At 44.2% G+C, this 8400-nt stretch overlaps 1 protein-coding gene across 2 annotated transcripts in view; it reads right to left on the reverse strand.

The window, feature by feature from the left end:
* The window catches only part of LOC147121787 (leucine-rich repeat-containing protein 52-like), a 41201-nt gene extending 37052 nt beyond the window's left edge, over positions 1 to 4149 (reverse strand). For both annotated transcript variants that reach the window (XR_015075410.1, XM_085977703.1), the window contains exon 1: positions 3901 to 4149. The gene's annotated coding sequence lies outside the window, so the exon portion shown is untranslated. The remainder of the gene's footprint in view (positions 1 to 3900) is intronic.
* Between the last annotated feature and the right edge of the window lie 4251 nt (positions 4150 to 8400).

Consider the following 8400-nt stretch of genomic DNA (forward strand, 5'->3'; position numbering starts at 1 on the left):
GCAGTGGACCCTATCGAGATATTTTATTCGTCAATAATTGAACGATTGCCAGTAACTAACGCGGATATAGAGAAGGAGACCCGCAATGATCCGACACTGTCTCGGGTATATGATTTGACAGTGAGGGGATGGCCAACACATGGCGACTCACTGTTGCCAGCATTCTCATCCAGAAGAGAACAGCTGTCAGTATGCCAGGGGACAGTGATGTGTGGATCCCGAGTGGTAATTCCACCCAAGTTAAGGGAGAGAGTGCTAAATGAGCTTCACGAAGGTCATCTGGGAGGGGTGAAAATGAAAAGCCTTGCTAGGGCTTATGTGTGGTGGCCGGGGATTGATCAACAAATCGAGGACCTAACTAAGAGCTGCTCAGGATGCCAGAAGGTCCAAAATGCACCACCACATGCCCCTCTACACCCATGGGAGTGGCCCTCCTCTCCACGGCAATGGGTGCATATTGATTTTGCTGGTCCATTCATGGATTCAATGTTCTTAATAGCAGTGGATGCGCACTCGAAATGGCCACAACCACTACAGAGAAAACGATTGCAGTCCTACGGATCATATTTGCCAGGAATGGCTTGCCAGAGCAGATTTTAAGGGAGGCATTAACACAAACCCGAATAATGTTGTTATACAAACACATTCAGGATTTGTACAGTAATACTGCACAGTGTAATTTCTAGGGTTATATTACTTACTTGTAGATAGAATCTTGCTCATTTGAAAGAAAAACTCCTCCCTGCCTGGCTCTTATTCTCCTAACCTGGCAGTAACTTGAAGTTCTATTACTGTTTTAACATTTGTTCATTTATAGTTATGAATCTTTTATTTTACTATAATGTTGCGATCCTCTTACTAATTATTTAAGTCTTGTGGCTGCCTCGGGCAGGCAAAGCGCTGAAGCCACCCTAAGAATCGGCTGTTACACAAAGTGAGGAAAGATCAGCTACTATGCAAGGTACAGATTTCTTAAAGGACCTTTAGGTGATTTCCTCCCCTAGGGCACTCTGGCCAGTTCTTGTTTGTATTTGGAGGCTGAATTTCTTTGAACATGTTAGATTACTTACTGTAACTACTGTAACTTATAATAATAAACCATACCTGTGAAAGAGTCACACAAGATCTTCTTTCTGCCTTATGTTGCATTCCGTATTATCCTTGTTATGCGATTAGATCAAATCCAGCACTTGAAAAAACACACTCACGCTCAACTCTTCTGAGGATTTAAGGATTTGTCCACTGGGGGAAATCCTACTTTAAACTTATAGGAACTGGGCGAGCACATATTCTAATGTCAATGTGATTGGATGACTGTTGTGACTTCAAAGCAGCCACCCATTTCCAGCAATCCAACTTTGTATAAATAAATACAAAATTACAATGCACATATAGAACAGAGGAGGATACATTTATACAGCTATAACTCTAGTGGCAGTGGAAGTATACCAATGGGTGGGGTGTGACTGAATTAAAATATTCAGAAGGCTCTCCATGTACAATTGAAAGGTTGTCAGTCCACATTTTTACGTAAAACTAAGCACATCAGTAGACAATGGGTGTAAGTTGAGGAACAAAATCAAATCAATGCAGCATATTAGAAGTAAATGTTTGTGGAAGGAGCAAAAACAAAATAGTAACGATGGGAACAGCGTTGGGAAAAACAAAAACATTTCTCATTCTAATGTGTGTCAAAAATAATTGTGTTTGTTCCATGTTGTGCTCTTCTGACAATTCCTTAATTCTCAATTTTTTAAAGTGATAATTCAGAAAAATAAAAGGGCTCCGACATGGAATTAGCCCAAAATATTTTGTGACCTATAACTATGGCAATTATCAGACTACATCTGCAATGCACCACCCAGAATTACAATGGAACCTAACATACTAATTTGTTTTTCTTTTTAACTGAATTTCTTCACCCAGAGAGTGGTGAACCTGTGGAATTCTCTACCACAGAAGACAGTTGAGGCCAATTCATTAAATATATTCAAGAAGGAGTTAGATATATTTCTTAAGGCTAAGGGGATCAAGAGAAATGGGGAGAAAGCAGGGACAGGGTACTGAATTTGGATGATCAGCCATGATCGCATTGAATGGTGAAGCAGGCTCGAGGGGCCGAATGGCCTACTCCTGCTCCTATCTTCTATGTTTCTATGTAAGTCTTTCACCACAAACTGCTGTTACAAAGCCACCTGTTATAGCCCACGTTAAGTCTGTGCAGTGCAAATAATTAACTCTATCACTGTGCTTCTCACCAAGCCCCAGCCTGGGCCCCACTGCCCCACAAATTATTTTCACTCACCGCCTCAATCCCCTAGAATGCATTCGCCAGATGAAAATAGCCCAAGGGCCAGAAAATCCTAGCAGCATAGTAGGAAAAAGTCAAACTGAAAACTCTTCGGAGGTTAGGGTTAGGGTATGTAAGCATCAGTGCAGGCCCCAAGGATTTTTTGTATCAGACATTTTGTATGATTATTACTGCTGATTGACCAGCAGCCTGTTTGGAGAAGATGGGAGGGGCCCAGGTGTTCGTGATGGACTGGAGATTCCAGCAAGGCCTACAAACTGATTACGGGAGAATGTCTGAGCAGACAGAGTTCTCTGGGAAACAATGGGCCCAGGTAGGTGACTCATACGGTAACGGGCAGAAGATGGAGGGCCATTGTAAATGAATGGGAAACCACTTAACCCAGGATCAGGTGAGAAGTGCAGCCCATCATCTGCCATTAACACTAGCACCTAGATGGGATAGCCCCGAAAGGCGGGAAACCAGACAAAGAAGGGTGATTAAAAATACATCACTGCAATTTACAGACCTTAATGAACTTTTAGGGTATAAGAAAAGGCAGCTTTGGCCATTCTCTCTCTCTCTCGCTTGCTCTTGCCTTTGCGTGCCCTCATCTCTGAACCAAGAACCGAGATGGAGAGAAGAAACCACCATGAGCGGCAAGAGCCTTGCCTTGCTCTTCGACTGTAGGAATGAACCTCGAAACTGGGACTTGGATACTGCATCGGCGATACAGAACCAGGAGACACGTTCTACACAGGGAAGCAGCAAGCAAGAAAATGGACAATCGGGGTGAGCATTATCCAAGCCCACGCATCCTTAAGACTGCCGGTGCTGTGTGAGGGGGTGTTGTGTGTCCCAACCAAGCCAGAGGGGCTTAGTGGAGAGGTTCTGTGTGTATTATATAGTGTATGTTCTGGGGTTTGTGGGACAAGTCCATGTTATATTCTGTATTGCAACACAGTGTGATTTTAGGCATCTTAATACGAGACAGGGGCCTGTTCGACGGGTCAAGTTGTATTGTTGTACTGTTTGTTTTATGCCACCAGGCATTTTATGTAGCGGAGGCGGGTGTGTGTGTTAACCTTATTAAACACTGTACGTTTGAGTCCGAAAAGCTTGCCTGTGTTCCAATCCTGTTCACCGTAATTCCTGTCATCTAGAACTAAGTAGGAGGGGTGATTCGAACCGCCAAGGCAAACCACCTACAGGTACACTGTGGATAAGTGGAGGCACAACCTTTGGGCAGTGCTTTGCAGAAGTACCTTTGCAGCTGACAGTGGATGACAGAAACGCAAAAGGTATTCTACCATGATATAAAAAAAACCAACAGAAATATTAATGAGCATGCTACTAAAGAAGAAATTTGTTTTTACGGGAAAGCCTTATTCTGTCACAAAATCCTATGCGTGGGCTTCATATTTTTGCCCAGAACTGTGCTGAAAGCAAGCTGGGGAACACAGAACAAGACTCTACAAAGAGGAGAAATAATATACTGGTACCAGTGACACAAATATAAAATATTCTGGCAATACGTTGTGGGTTCATCAGTTTCTGAAAGGGAAAAGCAACTTAGCGTTCCAGGTAGAAGCCAATCTCAAGGACCATACCTGTCTCTCTCTTTCAGGTGGCGACGAACCGGCTGTGTATTTCTAGCATTCTGTGTCAGATTTGCAGCATTTGTGGCTTTCCTTTTTATCTCAGTGACACCGACTGTATTGCAGAGTGCCAGAAAGGATTTTTGAATCAGGATGAAATATTTATATTTAAAAAAAGAACAAGCTGGAAATGCACTGCACGTCATTCAGCACCTGTAAAGGGAAAAGACAGACGATGACATTTCAGGTGCGTACCGTTCATCAGAACACTTACACATCACCACGAGAGACGGCAGAACTCTGTGGAGTCCACTTAACTCTTAACAGGTCAATAGATTTACCACAGATGCGTCGTTGCCATGTTTTCAGGAAATTTCCAGCCTATGTCCATTCAATATTATAGCCAACCATTGTGATAGTATTAAAAAATAAGGAGGGAGAAGTTCGTTATCGCCCCGTTTGGGGCTCTAAATTTTGAAATCTTAAAAAAGTAGCGCCAGGTGCTAATGAATTTGAGATTTCCCTAAATTGGCTGTTAGCGCTCCTGTAAAGAGCTGGAGCACTAAATCAAGTGCTAATGACCTCAGTGGGGCGCCAAGGGGTGCAACCAGCAGATCGATAATGAATTTCAGGTGCAATATAATCGGGAATGATCCTTCACACTGGCTCCTTCCAGCTCTTAAAGGGGACATTGCATCATTGTGCAGATCCTCATTATCAGCAGTGCTGGCTGTGAAGGCAACCTGCAAGCAACTCAATCCCCTGATCCTGATGGCTGATCCCACTCCCACGGAGAGAGCTCGTCGTTTCACGGATGAGGCATTGGAGGCATTGGTCGTGGGAGTGGAGCAAAGGAGGGCAGTGCTGTTCCCGGACACTGGAAGGAGGACAATAGAAACATAGAAGATCGGAGCAGGAGTAGGCCATTCGGCCCCTCGAGCCTGCTCCGCCATTCAATGAGATCATGGCTGATCATCCAAATTCAGTACCTGGTCCCTGGTTTCTCCCCATACCCCTTGATCCCTTTAGCCTTAAGAAATATATCCACTCCTTCTTGAATATATTTAATGTATTGGCCTCTACTGCCTTCTGTGGTAGAGAATTCCACAGCTTCACCACTCTCTGGGTGAAGAAATTTCTCCTCATTTCTGTCCTAAATGGCCTACCCCTTATCCTTAGACTGTGACCCCTGGTTCTGGACTCCCCGACCATCGGGAACATCCTTCCTGCATCTAGTCTGTCCAGTCCTGTCAGAATTTTATAAGTTTCAATGAGATCCCCTCTCATTCTTCCAAACTCCAGCGAGTACAAGCCCAATCGATCCAATCTCTCCTCATACGTCATTCCTGCCATCCCAGGTATCAGCCTGGTGAATCTTCGCTGAACTCCTTCCATGGCAAGAACATCTTTCCTCAGATAAGGTGACCAAAACTGCACACAATACTCAAGATGTGGTCTCATCAAGGCCCTGTACAACTGCAGCAAGACATCCTTGTTCCTGTACTCGAACCCTCTCGCTACGAAGGCCAACATACCATTTGCCTTCTTAACCGCCTGCTACACCTGCATGCTTACCTTCAGCGACTGGTGCACAAGGACACCCAGGTCTCTTTGCACTTCCCCTTCTCCCAATCTATTGCCATTCAGGTAATAATCTGCCTTCCTGTTTTTGCCACCAAAGTGGATAACCTCACATTTATCCACGTTATATTGCATCTGCCATGCTTTTGCCCAATCACCCAACCTGTCCAAATCATCCTGTAGTTTCTCAGCATCCTCCTCACAGCACACACGCCCACCCAGCTTTGTGTCGTCTGCAAATTTGGAGATATTACATCTAGTTCCCTTGTCTAGATCATTAATATATATTGTGAATAGCTGGAGTCCAAGGACTGATCCCTGCGGTACCCCACTAGTCACTGCCTGCCACTCGGAAAAAGACCTGTTTATTAAAGCTCTTTGCCTTCCGTCTGCCAACCAGTTCTCTATCCAAGTCAATACCTTGCCCCCAATCCCATGTGCCTTAACTTTACACGCTAATCTCTTATGCGAGACCTTATCGAAAGCCTTCTGAAAGTCCAAATACACCACATCCACTGGTTCTCCCTTATCTATTTTACCAGTTACATCCTCAAAAAATTCCAGTAGATCAGTCAAGCATGGTTTACCTTTTGTAAATCCATGTTGACTTTGTCCGATCCTGTCACTGTTTTCCAAGTGCTCTGCTATTACATCTTTTATAATGGACTCTAGCATTTTCCCCACTACCGATGTCAGGCTTACTGGTCTGTAATTCCCCATTTTCTCTCTACCACCTTTTTAAAATAGTGGGGTTAGATTAGCTACCCTCCAATCCATGGGTACTGTTCCAGATTCCATCGAATGTTGTAAGATGATCAGCAATGCATCTACAATTTCTAGGGACACTTCCTTAAGTACCCTAGGATGTAGATTATCAGGCCCTGGGGATTTATTGGCGTTCAATCCCATCAATTTCCCTAACACCATTTCCCTACAAATACTGATTTCTTTCAGTTCCTGCCTTTCATCAGACCCTATGTTCCCCGACATCTCTGGGAGGTTATTTGTGTCCTCCTTTGTGAAGACAGAACCAAAATATGTATTTAATTGATCTGCCATTTCTTTTTTCCCCATTATAAATTCCCCTGATTCTGACTGCAAGGGACCTACGCTTGACTTCACCAATCTTTTTCTCTTCACATATCTATAAAAGCTTTTACATTCAGTTTTTATGTTCCCTGAAAGCTTACTCTCATATTCTATTTTCCCTTTCTTAATTAATCCCTTTGTCCTCTTTTGTTGAATCCTAAACTGCTCCCAATCCTCTGGTTTACTGCTTTTTCTGGCCAATTTATATGTCCTCTCCTTGGATCTTATGCTATCCCTAATTTCCGTTGTTAGCCACGGTTGAGTCACCTTTTTTGTTTTATTTTTATGCCAAACTGGGATGAACAAATTCTGTAGCTCATCCATGCAGTCTTTGAATGTTTGCCATTGCCTATCCACCGTCAACCCTTTGAGTGACATTCCCCAATCAATCCTACCCAACTCGCACCTCAGACAATCGTAGTTTCCTTTATTTAAATTCAGGACCCTAGTCTCTGAGTCAACTGCTTCATTCTCCACCTTAATGAAGAATTCGATCATATTATGATCGCTCCGACCCAAGGGGCCTCGTACAACAAGATTGCTAATTAATCTTTTCTCGTTACATAATACCCAGTCTAAGATGGCCTGATCTCTGGTTGGTTCCTCGACATATTGGTCCAGGAAATCATCCCGTAAACACTCCAGGAATTCCTCCTCCACAGTATTGTTACTAATTTGGTTAGCCCAATCTATATGTAGATTAAAGTCACCCATGATGACTGCTGTGCCCTTATTGCACACTTCTCTAATTTCCCTTTTAATGCCATCCCCAACCTCCGCATTACTGTTTGGAGGTCTATATACCACTCCCACTAACGTTTTCTGCCCCTTGGTATTTCTCAGTTCTACCCATACAGATTCCACATCTGTAAGAAGTCACACAACACCAGGTTATAGTCCAACAGCTTTATTCGAAATCACAAGCTTTTGGAGTGCTGCTCCTTCATCAGGTGAAGTGGAGAGATGCATAAAAACACAGCTTATATAGTCAGAGAATAATGTCAGATGTTTACAGGTAATCTTTCTAACTGCCATTTATCACACCTCGGCAGAGAGATAATCACAGCAAACAAAGGTGTGAATGGTGTCCAAACAGGTCAGTCAGGAAAACATTACATCAAAGAACAATGAGGTGGGGTCACAAGGGGTCAAATGTTGCAGATGCTGGGGTCTGTATGAAAAACAAAAAAACAGACAAAAAACATTTTTTTTGCTGGAAATCACAGCAGGTCCGGCCGCATCTGTGTGGAGAGAACAAGCCAATGATGACTCGAGTCTGGATGACCCTATGTCAGGTGGGGTTACATGTAGCGTGACATGAACCCAAGATCCCGGTTGAGGCCGTCCTCATGGGTGAGGAACTTGGCTATCAGTTTCTGCTCGACGATTTTGCGTTGTCGTGTGTCTCGAAGGCCACCTTGGAGAATGCTTACCCGAAGATCGGAGGCTGAATGTCCTTGACTGCTGAAGTGTTCCCCGACTGGGAGGGAACACTCCTGCCTGGCGATTGTTGCGCGGTGTCCGTTCATCCGTTGTCGCAGTGTCTGCATGGTCTCGCTGATGTACCATGCTCCGGGGCATCCTTTCCTGCAACGTATGAGGTAGACAACGTTGGCCGAGTCACATGAGTATGTACCATGTACCTGGTGGGTGGTGTCCTCACGTATGATGATGGTATCTGTGTTGATGATCTGGCATGTCTTGCAGAGGTTGCTGTGGCAGGGTTGTGTGGTGTTGTGGTCGCTGTTCTCCTGAAAGCTGGGCAATTTGCTGCGATCGATGGTCTGTTTGAGGTTAGGCGGCTGTTTGAAGTCGAGTAGTGGAGGCGTGGGGATGGCCTTA

This window comes from Somniosus microcephalus, chromosome 3, assembly GCF_052327205.1.
Source record: "Somniosus microcephalus isolate GS21.2 chromosome 3, FLI_Smic_1.0, whole genome shotgun sequence".
In the NCBI taxonomy this organism is placed as follows: Eukaryota; Metazoa; Chordata; class Chondrichthyes; order Squaliformes; family Somniosidae; genus Somniosus; species Somniosus microcephalus.